Source organism: Canis lupus, chromosome 12 (genome assembly GCF_011100685.1).
Source record: "Canis lupus familiaris isolate Mischka breed German Shepherd chromosome 12, alternate assembly UU_Cfam_GSD_1.0, whole genome shotgun sequence".
NCBI lineage: Eukaryota > Metazoa > Chordata > Mammalia > Carnivora > Canidae > Canis > Canis lupus.
The window spans coordinates 67,687,326-67,704,265 of NC_049233.1; the positions used below are offsets into that span (position 1 = coordinate 67,687,326).

At 37.4% G+C, this 16,940-nt stretch overlaps 1 protein-coding gene across 7 annotated transcripts in view; it reads right to left on the bottom strand.

Moving 5' to 3' along the window:
• The window catches only part of CDK19 (cyclin dependent kinase 19), a 161,891-nt gene that overhangs the window by 106,846 nt on the left and 38,105 nt on the right, over positions 1-16,940 (bottom strand). For 2 of the 7 annotated variants that reach the window (XM_038554946.1, XM_038554947.1), the window contains exon 2: positions 14,943-15,004. The exons of the other annotated variants lie outside the window; for them this stretch is intronic. The gene's annotated coding sequence lies outside the window, so the exon portion shown is untranslated. The remainder of the gene's footprint in view (positions 1-14,942; positions 15,005-16,940) is intronic. 7 annotated transcript variants of the gene reach the window in all.

Consider the following 16,940-nt stretch of genomic DNA (forward strand, 5'->3'; position numbering starts at 1 on the left):
TCTCTTAACATCACCAAAATACAATAATGGTCTCCTTATTAAAGTTCACGATTCCCTTGCAACATGGAGATTTGACAAGAGTTTATCTTTTTGCCTTCATTCCTTAGAAAGACAGCCTTTATTTAGGTTTTCTTAAAAACTGATTAATGTTTCTTTCTCTAGAAAAATAATCTATCATGTTATACTATTTCCTTCATTCAGAATTCCATTTCTGATAAACATTTACTAATCTAAAGGCTCTGAAATGATAAAATTTCGGAAGCTCCTATTATGGCAAATTTCTACTGCTCAGAAGTTATTTTAATTTTTTAATAATTTATTTTTTAATTTTATCTAAATTGAATTAATTAACATACATTATATTATTGGTTTCAGAGGTAGTGCTCAGTGATTCATCAGTTTTATATAATGTCCAGTGCTCATTATTACATCATGTGCCCTCCTTAATGCTCATCATCCAATTATCCCATCCCTTACTGCCCCCTCTCCAGTCACCCTCAATTTGTTTCCTATGACTAAGAGTCTCTTATGGTTTGTCTCCCTCTCTGATTTCATCTTCTTTTATTTTTTACTCTCTTCGCTTATGATCCTCTGTTTTGTTTCAGAAGTTATTTTAATTAAAACAAATACATCTGCAGTAATACTTTAAGATATAGGCATCAAAGTGTGAAGCTGAAAACACAAATAATTCAGGATGGTATTACACAGAAAGTAATCATTAGCAAATATTTAGTATATAAACCAAAATTTTAATATAAAACATTATTTTCCTATGAGAATTGTTGAATCTTAAATCAGATTTACTTGCTACAGAGAGTAAATGTAGCAAATAATTCCAACCTCTCCTTTCAGAAATATTTTACTAGGCCTGTGGTGTGTACCAGGCATTGTGTTGGGCTCTAGGAAAAGTAGGAAGGACAAGATGATCCTTTCCCTTGTGAACCTTTACACCGAGAGACACACCAGAAAGGGACACAATCTGATAAGCACTACCACACATGTATATGCAAAGTACATCAGATAAAGAACAGAAAGTCTTTGGTTCTGGTGAAGGGGATAGACAGGCTATCGGTAAATAATTTTCAAAGGGAATATCTGAGCGGACCTTGAGAGATGAGTAGTATTTCATTAAGCAAAAAAAGAGGTCAGGGCCTTACAGACACCAGAAATGTATGGACAAAGTCTGAAAATTAAAATCTATGCTATATTCAAGAAGTTAGCAGAAGACTTATATAGCTAGAACACAGAGATGGAATAACACAAAAAGAGCAAAGTATAATTAGCATAGTCTTATACAGTATGCTAATAAGTTGGCATTTTTTTCTGTATAATGAATGGGAAACCATCAGAAGTTCTTAAGCAACAGAAACATATGATCAAACAGGTACTCTTAGCAAAGCAGGCAGAGAGTGTACAGGATGGATCAAAGGATTTAAAACCAGAGGTTGGGCAAATGTTGTAAAAGTCCTATAAAAGGGTTGATAAGGACCAAAATCAGAGTAAGTACAGTTAGGAATGGAAAGAATGTATACAAAAGGCATTCCAGAGATAGGCTCATCTACCATAGCCAAATATATATAGGCATATTGCAGGCATTGAAGAAATATTTGATGCATAAACGTGTGTGCACATCTGTGTATGTATATGAGAGAGCGCTGAACAGCCAGAGAAGCAGCTAAAGATGAGGTTCCTACCAAGAGTGTTGTCCCAGTGAGAATAAAGCCATTTACACTACACCTTCTACACCTGTCCCCTGCCCAATAATAAACAATACTGACAATAAGCCAGTTCACAAGTTGAGGATAAATTCATTTTGGACATAGTGATTTCGAAGTGGTTCCTAGATAGCCAGAAGAGGATGAACAAAAGGAAATAACAGAAACGGAATTCAGAAAAGTAAACATCACTACATCACTGGCAACTCTTAAAACCACAGAAGTAAATGTGATCACAAAAGAAAAGTGCTCAGAAGAAAAAAAGAGCTGAAGATGGCAGCCACTGACTGCTCTTTCATATCATGGCACCTACATACTGGTAGGAATGTAAGTTCAAGCTCTATGCTGGGCTCCAACGTAGGAATAGAGCCTACTTTAAAAACAAACAAAATAGCTAAAAAGGTTTATCTGTGGGACATTGGTGAAAATTTAATATACAGTCTAGATAATTTCATCGTTAACTTTATTTTTAATTTTTATGTTATTAATTTTCTTAAGTAGAGGATAATTTAGGATAGTTATGTAGAATATCCTCATTCTCAGGAGAAACAGATCAAGTATTTTGGAGTCTCATGTCATGACACTGGCAACTTAATTCAAATGGTTCAATAGCAACAAAAGACACACACACACACACATATAGAGAGAGAGCAAGCAATACAGAAAAATGGTAACAAAACTGAAATCTAGGTGGAGGGTATGTGGATGTTCATTGTTCTACAGTTTAAACTTTTCTGCTTTTACAAAACTTTTCTTAATAAAACAAAACTGAGGAGGAAAGAAAATAACAGACAGCAGTTAGAGTTAAAAGAAAAATAAGGAAGTTGTATACAGAAGCCAAAAGACAAGTATTAAAAACATAGCTGGGCAAAAGCATCAAACATAGAAGCAAAGTCAAACAGGAGGGAATAGAGGTAAACTGGTCATATTTGGCAGCTACTGATGTTTTGCAAGGGCATGGACCAGGAGAACACACACTGCTCAAAGTCTCTCAAAGTCTGTACCATACTCTTTGTTATTAAAATTATTTAGAATTAGCTCATGCGTTTTGCTCCAGTTCCCAAATGAGGAAGGAGACTATCTTACTCATTTCTCTCTTTTTTTTTTTTTCAGATTTTATTTACTTATCCATGAGAGACAGAGAGAGAGGCAGAGACACAGGCAGAGAGAGAAGCAGGCTCCATGCAGGGAGCCCAATGTGGGACTCCATCCCAGGATCCCAGGACCACGACCTGAACCAAAGGCAGACGCTCAACCACTTAGCCCGGGGCCCCTGTCTTACTCACTTCTCTGTATCTCTTTAGGAGCTAACAAAGTGCTGTGCAAATAGTAGAAACTAAACATTTTTGCACTGAAATAAACATGTTTATTAGTCTTGATTAATTTTAAAAATATTTTCAGCATAACAGAAAATCTGGAAAATCTTCTTTAAAAAATATATTTTCTAGGGACACCTGGGTAGCTCAGCAATTAAGCACCTGCCTTTGGCCCATGGCATGATCCTGGAGTCTGGGGATTGAGTCCCATGTCGGGCTCCTGCATGGAGCCTGCTTCTCCCTCTGCCTGTGTCTCTGCCTCTCTCTCTCTCTGTGTCTCTCATGAATAAATAAATAAAATCTTCTTTAAAAAAAAATATATTTTCTAAAGACAAAAGTAAAATATGCTGGGAGATAAAATGACAGCAATAAGCAAACACCCATATTTTTAATGGAAAAGTCATCATATCTAAAAATTTACCAGACAGCAACTATCTCCTTCTAGAAGGAAAGGAGAAAAATACAAATATTTTGTCATTCTCACATCTAGCACTGTCAGATCAGATAGAACTAGATCAACAATTTGTTCCTTTCAGTACATTTCATATTTCAGTCTTCACAAATTCAACTCAAATCATAAGTCTCAATGAAAAATAAATACGCTGAAGACAAATTAACAGTCAAAACTACAGCCAGGGCACTGGGTTGCAAGAGCACCTGGCTCCAGGGGTCCCAAACAGACCAGTCATTGCTGACAAAATCCAAAGGCAGAGAGATGAGGGTGGTGGGGCAAGGAATTTATTTCCGCGAGGCCCACACCAGAAACACAGCAGAACAGCTTCTCAAAGACTGTCTCCAAAAGGACTGAAACTATTTCCAGGTTTATATAAAGAAAATGTGGGCCAAAGGTGAGCGGGTACATGCAGGTAGGCAATAAAGGTCAAATGGATCATTGTCATGGAGTCCATCCCAGGTGGAGTCTCTTAGGCTTAAGGTGGGCCCTATTGCCTCAGGGTAGTTTCAGTTCCCCTCAGGGGAATACTTTGCCCTCAGGGTCTTCCACCAGAGCCAAGAGACAAATGGGAAGAACCCAACTGGAAAGTTTGAGGTCAATATGGAAGCAACCTAAGTCCTCTTTCAAGATTCAAAATCAACACTTAAAATTTAAATACATGTAAGTTTTCACCATACTACTTAAGTTTCTGCCAAACCTGAGACCACTGAGGAAACTTCTGATAAAACTTAGGTTTTGCCATGTTTTCCTGGCTGACCTTAACTACTGTGATAATAAAAAATGTGATATTGTGATGAAGTAAGAAATATATATTTTGGTCTTCCTTCAGGGTTTCTGGCTCACAGATCCTGAAGCCCTTGTAATTTCCAAAGTGTTTGAAGCATAGAAGCATCTCTTATAATATTTAGTTTTTGTCCTTAGAATAGCTCCAAAAGGGTAAAAGTGAAAGAAACTCTTTTGTTATTCATAGCAAGCCCCTTTCAACCAGACCTGAATTTATTTAGAAAGTCCCTAGATAATCACAGGATGGGGGCTGGTTGATGAGGGAAAACTAGATGATGAGAACTTTCACCTCTCCCGTCAACTACACCCACATCCTCAAGAAGAGGGCTGGAGGCTGAAAACCAGTGGTCAACAATTTAATCAGTCACATCTACATAATGAAGCCTCAACTCTGAAATACAGAATACTAAGAGCTGTAGATTGGTGAACAAAAACATATCTGCTTGCCAGGAGGGCGGCATACCCCAAAACTCCATAGGGACAGAAGCTTCTGTGCTCCAGACCTTCCAGACACAGACCTCATCCCATAAATTCTTCATCTGACTCTTCATGTGTATTCTTTAACATATCCTTTATAATAAACCAGTTAGCTAGTAATCAAATTGTTTTCCTGAGTTCTGTGAGCCCTTCTAGCAAATGAGTGACCTTGAGGAGGGGGTCCTAGGAACCTTCAATTTGTAGTTGAGTTGGATGGAAGTAGTAGGTGACTTGGGAACCCACTGCTTTTTATGGAGGTCTGAAGCTGGACGTGGTCTTGTGGGACTGACCCTTCAGTCTGTGGTGTCAATTTTGATACCAACTGACACTCAAGCAGTCGGTGTCAAAATTGAGCTAAACTGTAGGAGGATACTCAGCTGGTATTGGAGAATTGGTCACTATGAGAAAAGAGTCACACATCTGATAGCAGAAGTGTTCTGGGAAGTGTTGGATGTAAGTAAGTAGAATTGTGAATAGAGAGAGAAACAAGAGCTTTTCCTTTCAGAGAGTCTATTTAATAATACAATAAGTATTCCTTGTTAGAACTCAAACCATTTGAACCATTATAATCTACAATCTCTGAAATACACTTGAAAGAAAAAAAGTGAAGTCCTTTAAAAGACTTTACTTGAAACTTGAATCAGCATGGCACATAAATCATAAAGTAAAAAGTCAGCTATTAGCTATTAAGAATTAATTTAATTTTCTTTTAAAAGTTGCCATGGAGGGGACACCTTAGTGGGTCAGTCAACTAAGCATCCAACTCTTTGTTTCATCTCAGGTCATGATCTCAGGGTGGTGAGATCGAGCCCCATGTCAGGCTCTATGCTCAGCACAGTCTGCTTGAGATGTTCTCTCTCCCCTTTTCCCTCTGCCTCTCCTCCTACTCATGTACTTTTTCTTTCTCTGTAATAAAATAAATAAATAAAATCTTTTTAAAAATAATATTAATTTAACAAGTAAAATTTTCCATAGAAGTTTACCTGAATTCATTCGTATAAAAATTCAGGTAAGACAACAGTCAAATGATCTATTTCATGAGAATGTCAACCTAAGACCAAATTTTAATCACTAAAAACCTAAAAAATAAGAAGTAAGGAATACAAAGCTGCCACTCAGCCAAGAAAAAAGATAAATATCAATTACAAGAACCAGCCAATCAAGTCATAGTTTATGGGTAAACATTAAATCATCTTTAAAACATAAAAAATTAATATCATCCAATAGCACAACACATTTACAATAAGAATTACACTAAGAGCTACATTTATATAGTCCTTAGTAAAAGCCTCAACTATACTAACTCTTTCAATCCTCACAATATGCTGTGAAGCAGATACTATTGCCATTCCATCGTACAGATGAGGACACTGAGAGCAGAGAGGTTAACTCACTCTAGATTACACAGCTAGGTAAGTGCCAAATTCGGGATTCACCTGGATCTAGGAAGTCTGTGCCTTTATAATCACTACAGCTTCATCTCTTCTTATTCCCCTTCTGGATAAAGGGAATAGCATGTACCACAGGCAAAAGAATACTATGCATTTGAGGTTCAGTAAGGCTGATTTAGAATCCAGGAAAGCAAGATAAAGCTGACAAAGAAGAAGGCAGAGCCAGATGGAGCACAACAGGTAAGCCATATTAAAGAAACTGGACCTTTTTTTTTTTTTAAGATTTATTTATTTATTTATTTGAGAGAGAAAGAGAGAGAGAGAGAGAGGGGGAGAACGAACGCAGGGTGGGGGGTAGGAGCAGAGGAGAGGGAGAGAGAGAATCTCCAACAGACTCCCCACTGAGCGCAGGGGACTCAATCTCCCGATCCGATCTCGAAATAGTGACTTGAGCTGAAACCAACAGTTCAGCGCTTGACTAACTGAGCCACCCAGGTGTTCCCAAGGAAACTGGACTTTATGCCAAGAAAAAAAAAAGCATTTTAAGTAATCTGTGTGTTCGTGATTCAATGTTTTTGATAAGTTGAAGTTGAGAGGACTATGGTGTTGTCTAAATGGAGATGCCCAAAAGGCATTTGGATGAACCAAGAGCTGAGAGGGGAGATGTGGACTGGAGATGGTGATGTGAAAGCATTTAGAAAATGAAACCATGAGAATAGAAAAGAGGACAAAACGTTGAAGAACATCGTTTAAGAAAAAGGATTCAACAGTACTAACAATGTAAACAACAGGACTTGGTGCTTTACACTGCTAAGTGGTTTCTAATGATTTGCTTTACTCTGGTCTTCCTAACTAAACACTGCCTTAAAAAAAAAAAAAATAAAAAAAAAAAAAAAAAAAACACTGCCTTCACTGAAAACAATACCTCCTATAGGCCTTTACAACTCCACAGCCTTAGCATATTCATGGCTATCTGTGGGGTACTTAACCAAATGAGATATGGAGAAGGAATAAATAAAACATACTCGATTTTAGGAAAATCTTTTTGTTTTTTTTTTTTTTTTTAAGATTCCTTTGATCTCCCATTTCTCCCCAGGCTTTTGCTCCCTCTGCACTTGCTACACTGATTGCTCTAACCCAGCAAAGATAAGGTGAGAGACTGAGGACATGGGAGTTATGTGGTGGTTCTGTGATCTGCTGTCTCATATTCAAAACCTAATAAGCAAAAAAAAAAACAAAACAAAACAAAACACAAAACCAACAAAACCAACAAACAAAAACCTAATAAGCAAATCCAGCCGAAATGATGTTAAGAGAAAAATGGAGGAGACAAGTCCTCGTTTAAAATGAAAGACAGGGGCGCCTGGATGGCTCAGATAGTTAAACATCTTGATTTCAAGTCAGGTCACAGTCTCAGGATCATTGGATCAAGCACCTGTCAGGCTCTACACTCAACATGCTCTTAATTAATTAATTAATTAATTCTTCTAAAAAATAAAAGACAAAATTTGTTCTATTGCATTTTACTATTACAGCAGGAATTTTTCTTATATTTTTATATTATACGTCAAATCACAAATACTCTCTGCTTTTGGCTGTCTTTTCCACGGTGATGAATCTTTCTTTCCCCTTATTATTCCTATTCATTAGACAAATTTTCCAGAAATTTTACAAATACTCTAAGGTTAAAGCTCTCTTCTCTGGGATGCCTAGGTGGCTCAGTGGTTAAGTGCCTGCTTTCGGCTCAGGGAATGATCCTGGAGTCCCACATTGGGCTCCCTGCATGGAACCTGCTTCTCCCTCTGCCTATGTCTCTGCCTCTCTCTCTCTCTCATGAATAAATAAAATCTCAAAAAAAAAAAGCTCTCTTCTCTGCATTCACCAAGCACATCTCTGTATTATACACATGACATTCATCACATACCACCTTGTATGGTACTCTTCCCTAATGTATGACTTCAAGAGTGTGGGATATGGAATTATACACCTGTTATATTAAGTCATAGTTAATAAGTTCCTTATACCCTCAGGTTACCAGTTTTTGCATTTGTAAACTGAGAAAAATAGTAACAACACTGTACAACTGTTCAAAGTATAATTGAGATCACATATGCAAAGTGCCTAGCACTGTGTCCAGCTATAGGCTCAATAATTATCAGTTCTTACATCAAAATAATGAACTTTTCTTAGAATATGAAAGAAATTCATGAATAGATATTTCCATCAGAATGCTTGGAAAGGAGGGCACTTAGGTGGTTCAGTAGGTTGAGTGTCTGATTCTTGATTTTGGCTTAGGTCATGATCTCAGAGTTGTGAGACTGAGCCCCAGTGTGGACATGGAGCCTGCTTAAGATTCTCTCTTGGGGCACCTAGCTGGTATAGTTTTACTTAAGCGATGGACTCTTGGTTTCTGCTCAGGTCCCAATCTCAGGGCTGTAAAATCGAGCCCCGGATCAGGCTTCCATGCTCAGAGTGTAATCTGCCTGATACTCTCTCTGGCCCTTTCTGCTCCTTCTTTCTCTCTAAAATAAACAAATCTTAAAAAAAAAAAAAAAAAAAAAAAAAAAAAAAAACTCTCGCCCTCTGCTCCTCACCCCCCAAAAAAGAATGCCTAGGAAATGACACAGGAATGAGTTTTGGGGGGAGCCTGGGTGGCTCAGTCAGTTAAGCATTTGCCTTCAGCTCATGTCATGATCTCAGGGTCCTGGGATCGAGCCTCACATCAGGCTCCTGCTCAATGGGGGGTCTGTTTCTCCCTCTCCCTCTGTCCCTCCACCTGCTTGTACTCTCTCCCATTCTCTCTCTCAAATAAATAAAATCTAAAAAGAAAGAAAGAAGAAAAAGAAAAAAGAAAGAAGAAAGAAGAAAGAAAGAAAGAAAGAAAAGAAAAGAAAAGAAAAGAAAAGAAAAGAAAAGAAAAGAAAAGAAAGAAAGAAAGAAAGAAAGAAAGAAAGAAAGAAAGAAAGAAAGAAAGAGAAAGAAAGATAGATAGATAAGTGTTTGGCAAATATATGCAAAAATAGAACATAACACTTGAAATTAACATTTCCTATATAGATAAGTTTTCTGAGAGGGAGTGTCATTATCATGTGTGCCTTTGTGGCAATCATAATACCTAGCAACTAACAATCAAAATTTTATGGATTAATTGATTAGAGGACTAATGTTATTGGTTATCTCCCTTTTCTATCTCCTTCCTAATGGAGGTTACCAGTAAGAGTCTAGAATTAAGTTTTTCATTTAATAGTTTTGCCTATTGTAGTATCTATTGGACCATACAACTGTTATAATAATATATCGAGGTAAAATCTTTGTTCTACAGAAGTTCACAAGAGAATGGAGGAACTAAATAATGTGTGCAGCTACAAAATATAAGGTATTATATGAAAAACTGCCTGAATCCCATGATTTAAAATATTTTTTTTTAAAGATTTTTATTTATTTATTCATGAGAGACACAGAGAGAGAGAGAGGCAGAGATACAGGCAGAGGGAAAAGCAGGCTCCATGCACAGAGCCCGACATGGGACTCAATCCCGGGACTCCAGGATCACGCCCTGGGCCGAAGGCAGGTGCTAAACTGCTGAGCCACCCAAGGATCCTTAAAATATTTTTATAACCATCAATTTAATCCTGTCTCTCTTTTTTTTTTTTAAGATTTTATTTATTCAAGGTGCCTGGGAGGCTCAGTAGACTGGGCGTCTGCTTCTGGTTCAGGTCATGATCCCGGGTCCTGGGACAGAGCCCTACATTGGGCTCCCCGTTCAGCTGAGAGCCTGCTTCTCCCTCTCCTTCTGCTGCTTCCTGCTGCTTGTGCTCTCTTGCTGTCTGTCAAATAAATAAATAAAATCTTTCTTAAAAAAAAAAAAGGCTTTAAAAAAAAAAAGATTTTACTTGTTCATTTGAGAGAGAGTGAGTGAGAGAGCAGGAGTGGTGGGGAAGATACAGAGGGAGAGGGAGAAGCAGACTCCCTGCTGAGCAGAGAACCCAATGCGGGGGCTCGATCCCAGGACCCCAGGATCATGACCTCAGCCGAAGACAGACATTTAACTATGTGAGACACACAGGCACCCCTAATCCTATCTTTCTTATAGAAATTTCAATGAGAAGAAGGAATCCTCCTATGACCTAATATGAGAAGTACATCATATCTCTTATACTACTGATTAGATAACCTATCAAGGTTGTCATACTTCATAAGGAGAAACTAGAGAGTTTTCCTGCTAAAATCAGAAACAAGGTACTGCTATTCAATATCATACTGAAAGTCCAAGCTAATACAGTAAGATAAAGAAATAAAAAGTATACGGACTGAGAAGGAGGAAGTAAAACTCTGTTCACAGATGATACAACTGTCTTCGGGGAAAATTCTAGACTCAAAAAACTCCTAGACTGGGCAGCCCGGGTGGCTCAGCGGTTTAGCGCCACCTTCAGCCCAGGGCGTGATCCTGGAGACCCAGGATCAAGTCCCACATCGGGCTCCCAGCATGGAGCCTGCTTCTCCCTCTGCCTGTGTCTCTGCCTCTCTCTCTCTGTGTCTCTCATGAATAAATAAATAAAATCTTAAAAAAAAAAACAAAACCTCCTAGACAAATAAATGATTATAGCAAGGTTACAGGATACAAAGTTAATATACAAAAGTCAATTACTTTCTTATATACCAGCAATGAAAAGTTGGAATTGAGATTAAAAACACAGTAACATTTACATTAGCATCCCAAAAAATGAAATACTTAGGTATAAATCTAACAAAACATGTACAAGATCTATACAAGGAAAACTGAGAAAAGAAATCAAAGAAAGATCTAAATAAAGGGAGAGATATTCTGTATATATGCCTAAGAAGACTCAGTATTGACAAGATATTTGTTTTTCCCGATGTGATCTATAGATTCAACAAAATCCCAATCAAATCCCAGCCAGTTATTTTGTGGTCATTGACAAAATGTCTTTCACGTTGACATGGAAAAGCAAAGGACTGAGAATATCCAACATAATATTGGAGAAGAAGAAAAACAGAAGACTGACATTACCCAACTTTAAGATTTTCTATAAATCTATAGTAATCAAGACAGGGTAGCCCTGGTAAAAGAATAGCCAAATAAATTAATAGAATGGAATAGAAAGCCTCAAACTAGACCCACATAAATACCATCAAATAATCTTGACAAAGCAACAAAGGATAACATTAGAAAAAAAAAGTCTTTCAACAAATGGTGCTTGAACTAATTGACATCCACATGGAAAAAATTAATCTGGACACAGACCCTGCACTCTTCACAAAAATTAATTCAAAACGGAACACAGATCTAAATGAAAATACAAAACAATAAAACTCCTATAAGATAATGTAAGAGAAAATCTAGACGACCTTGAATTTGGAGATGATTTCTGACTACAACTTAAAACTTCTGCTTTGCAAAGGACACTTAAGAGACTAAAAAGACAGGGGATCCCTGGGTGGCGCAGCGGTTTGGCGCCTGCCTTTGGCCCAGGGCGCGATCCTGGAGACCCGGGATCGAGTCCCACGTCGGGCTCCCGGTGCATGGAGCCTGCTTCTCCCTCTGCCTATGTCTCTGCCTCTCTCTTCTCTCTCTCTCTCTCTCTCTCTCTCTCTGTATTATAAATAAATAAAAAAAAATTAAAAAGAGACTAAAAAGACAAGCCACAGACTGGGAGGAAATATTTGCAAAATATGTATCTATTAAAGGACTGATATTCAAAATATACAATTTAATATTGTTAGAACTCAACAGTAAGGGGCACTTGGGTGATTCAAGTCAGTTAAGTGTCAGTCTCTTGATCTCAGCTCAGGTCCTGATCTTAGGGTCATGAGTTCAAGCCCTGCACTGGGCATGGAGCCTACTTTACAAAAACAAACAAACAAACTAACAAAACACCTCAACAAGAAGAGAACAAATGACTCCATTTTAAAATGGGCGAAAGATCTACACAGGCATCTCACCAAGAAGATATGCAGATGACAAATAAGTGTATGAAAATATGGTCAACATCACATGTCATTAGAGGGCTGCAAATTAAAACACAAAATAAGATACCACCATACACCTATTAGAATGGCTAAAATCCAGAAAATCAAATGCTGACAAGGATATGAAGCAACAGTAAAGCTCATTTATTGTCAGTGGAAATGCAAAATGATATAGTCACTTTGGAAGAATTTGGCAGTTTCTTACAAAACCGAACATTCTCTTATATGATCCAACAAATACACTCCTTGGTATTTACCTACATGAATTGAAAACTATATCCACACAAAAATCAGCACATAAAAAAAAAAAAGCACATAAATGTTTATAGTGGCTTTACTCATAATTGCCAAAAAGGAAGCAATCAAGATAGCCTTCAGTAGGTGAATGGATAAATAGACTATGGTACGTCTAGACAATGAAATGTCATTCAGCACTAAAAAGAAATGAGCTATCAAGCCATGGAGAGGCATGGAGGAAGCCAAAATGCTTATTACTAAATGAAAGAAGCTAATCAATCCCAGGCTACCTGCTGTGTGATTGTAACTACGCCATTCTGGAAAAGGTAAAATTATAGAGACAAAAAAAGATCAGTGGTTGCCAGTGGCTCAAAGGAAAGGAGCCAGAGATACATAGGTAGAGCAAAGGATATGTTCAGGGTAACAAAAATATTCTATATGACATCATATTGGTGTATACATGTGATTATACATTTGTCAAACCCACAGAACATCTACAACAAAAAGAGTAAACCTTAAGGTAAACTGTGGATTTTAATTAATAATAATGGAACAATACAGTTCATTAATTACAGCAAATACACCAAAACAAGATACTGATTATGGGAAGAGGGGGCAGTAAGGGAGTATATGAGAACAAAATTTTTCTGTAAGCCTAAAAGTGACCTAAAAAAATAAAGGCAATTATTTTTGAAAAAATACCTTGAGTATTTTCATCACATCTTTCTCATTGAAACTGAGGGGTGAGGACCTGGGGAGGAGAGTCTTTCTCTGCCTTGGTAGAAGCAGAACTTCACATCTTTTATACTAGTGCTTGATAATCTATTGAATGGGATGAGCACTGAGTGTTATGCTATATGTTGGCAAATTGAACTCCAATTTTAAAAAAATATATATGTTAAAAAAAAAAGATAATCTATTGAGATTCTCAATTGGTAACCAAATATACCACACTCGTATTACTTAAGCAAATATAAGGCTGCATAATTCAACAGTAGTGAATACAACCAACTAGCCTGAAAATGAACCATGAAAAGGCCTTCAAGAAATTACTTCCAATATTATTGGCAAACAGAAAATATCTCCCCAAATGGCCACTGAAAAGAGTAAAAGAAAGGAAAAAGCAGTTAAGAGGTAAAATTGCAGCTAATCATAAAAAACAGTACAAAACTCATCTATCTTCTCATTAACTATCTCCTAGTAAATAGAAGAAGCTTCTCTGAATAGGAGAAAGGTAAAAGAAATAGTTAAAGTCAATTGATTTTAAGATGGAGTCTGTGTTGGGCACAGAACAGAAATTTAATAAGTATGTACTACCCTAAAATATATTTGTGTGTGTGTGTGTGTGTGTATACATATATATGGATCCCTGGGTGGCTCAGCAGTTTAGCGCCTACCTTTGGCCCAGGGTGTGATCCTGGAGACCCGGGACCAAGTCCCGCATCTGGCTCCCTGCATGGAGCCTGCTTCTCCCTCTGACTGTGTCTCTGCCTCTCTCTCTCTCTGGTCTCTCATGAATAAATAAAGAAAATATTTTATATACATATATATATGTATATATGTGTATGTGTGTATATATATATATACACACATACACATATACAACCTTGACTTTGCAGAAGGTGTACAATCCATGTATAAGGTATAATGTGCAGCCACTACAAATAAAATTTCCAGGAGACATAAGAAAACCATTCCTCAAATTCCCATTCAAAATCTCTCTAAAAACTAGCCACATTATGAACTTTACATCTAAGGGTACATTTTGTTAGCTGCTATAGATTTTTAAAAACAAAACAACAAAACCTCTACACAGGTAACATCTGAAGAAAGTTCATAAATGGTTTTATAAGTTCACAAAAAGTAGTATCTGGCACATAAAAGGCAAAATGTTTCTATCTAAAAAAAAAAAAATCAAAGAAGCATTACCTAGGAAAGGTGTGTCACATTATTTTCTTAAAAAGTAACTCATTAAGAAGGTCTCTATAAAAACATATTTTACAAATATGTGGGATGTGTTTATTTCTCTACTGAAACAAGAACTAACTTGAGAGAAGAGCATATTAACACGTTCTGAAAAGAGAGGTAATTAACATATTGGAAGCTAACATTCTTGGCACCTGAGACCTACAGCAAGAATGTCTGTCCTCTAGCCATGAGTCATGAACTAGGCTGCCTCTATTATGAAGCGATCTTTCAGTAAAAGGAGCAGCAGGGAAGAAGACAACAGATGAATAATGACTTGGACAACTTCCCGGGAAGAAATCATCATGAAGCTAGGTCTGAGGAAGCTAGACCGTCGATACTATATGTTATATGTTAATGCTTTCTTTCCTTAATCACCCCTACTGTTAACAGCAGCGTGAAATTTAGTCTTTAGTTCTACCTAAGGCTTTCCATTTTGTGTAGATTTTGATAACACTGCATAAAATTACACAGCGTGGCCTCAAATTTTGTGAAATACTTAATGCATCGTTTTAAATTATTTTGTGATGACATCTGTGAAGAGTTCTCACCTGCCACGTACCCACCCCGGCACACACACACAATGACACCAGAAGGCAACACTCTGCTTTACCTTCTGCTGAAAAGTCTGCTACCTCCAACGCTTGAGGTCCATACACGAAGCCCTCCTGGAATCTACGGACACAGCAGAGGCAAAAGGCAGAGAAGTTTATGTAGATTTAAAGTTAGGCTGCCCAAAACATTAAATGCCAAATGCCTATCACAAGTCTACATATCTGCCAAGGAAATCAGATTTTAGATTTGGCAAGTGAGCACATCCACAATATATGATTAATATTCAGAGTTCATTATATATTACTTAGTTACGTGAAAAGAACAAAATTGAGTCTTAATGAGTATATACTCTCACCAAAAGAAGTGATTGAAACTATCTGAAATATTAAAAGAGCAACAAATTATGAATTCATATATAGTCAAAATAGCAACTTAATGTTTAAAATTACGTTATGAGAGGTGGGGCGCCTGGCTGGCTCAGTTGCTGGAGCATAGGACTCTTGATCTCAGGGTTGTAAGTTGTGATCTCAGGTGTAGAAACTTACTTAAAAATTAATTAATTAAAAATTAAATTATGTGACGAGCTAATCCACACACACACACATAAGGAATATAAAAGAAATTAAGCAGAAAAATATTCTTCACAAAATGGAGTGTGATAGACCCTACACCTCAAGGTAAATTATTTCCTATGACGTCAGATGGGGAATATACAACAATTAGAAACAGACCTGGAAGAGGACAAGGTAGAGGAAAAAGGGGAAAGTAGAAACAAAAAGATATTCTGATGCCAAGTCTGACAGTAATTTTGAAATGAGCCAGGTTGATACATAATGCAGGCAGTAAAGGGGAAATCTACCTTGTTCCAATATTATAAAATAAATATAAGCATGAAACATGAAAAGCTCTTCAGGAAACATCCATGTAAAAACTTAAGGATTTCATCAGGTAAAATATTTAGAACTCAGATTTTCATCTCATTCTTTTCCAACAATAGGGATAAAAGACAAAATGCAGACTATGAGAACAGGAATCAGATAAATTCTACTGGCTATTAAATTTAAAAGAGGGGCACATGCTATCTTTTCGTGATATTTAGAAATCCTTAAAAATGTCAATGAGTAAGTCGAAAAGAAGAAACATAGGAAGAAACATAGTATCACAAAACACTGTCCCTAAACTCAGGTGGCTTGAGTTCAAGTTCCAATCATTCAGTTGCTTTGCAACATCAGGTAGGCCACTTCATCTCTCGGTACAACCAGGGTTGTTCAATGAGTTGTTCACCATCTCACAGATTTATACCGAAGAGCAAGAGAAATAAGATATTAAAAACCACAGCTATAGGGACGCCTGGGTGGCTTAGTGGTTGAGCATCTGCCTTTGGCTCAGGGCGTGATCCCAGGGTCCTGGGATCGAGTCCCACATTGGGCTCCCTGCAGGGAGGCTGCTTCTTCCTCTGCCTGTGTATCTGCCTCTCTCTGTGTCTCTCATGAATAAATAAATTTAAAAAAAAATCACAGCTATATTTTGTAAAAAATTCAAATCAGTGCACTTGACTTAAATTAACAATTTAATAAAAGTTGTCGTGTAGAGGCAATATAGAGTGCGAGGTCCAAGTAATTTGGGGAACTAGATGGGGAAGGAAGGCCAAAAGCAAAAAGGTTGAACTGGCCAAAAGAGCCTAGAGTAGCAGTCGGGGCGAAATGGCAGCCAGAAAGGTCACAGTCCCCAAGAGAGGGCTGTATCATAGTATTAATTTAGCACTTTGCCCAGCACTGCCTCAGATTCATCTTCTCTTAAACCCCCCAAAAAATCTTAGACTGCACCAGCCTCTAATGTGCTGTTTGTGACAGTCTAACTGACAAGATCTGAGACACACTAAGTACCTACATGCTGCATATATTTCTAAAAACCAAACAGGTAAAATCCCACCTGATAAAACAATAATGGCAGCAAAGTCTTCTCTGGAATGTATGATGTGCCGGGCACGATTCTAAGAGCTCCACAGGTATTAAGTCATTTTGGTCTTCACAACTTTGACGTATTATCCTCACTT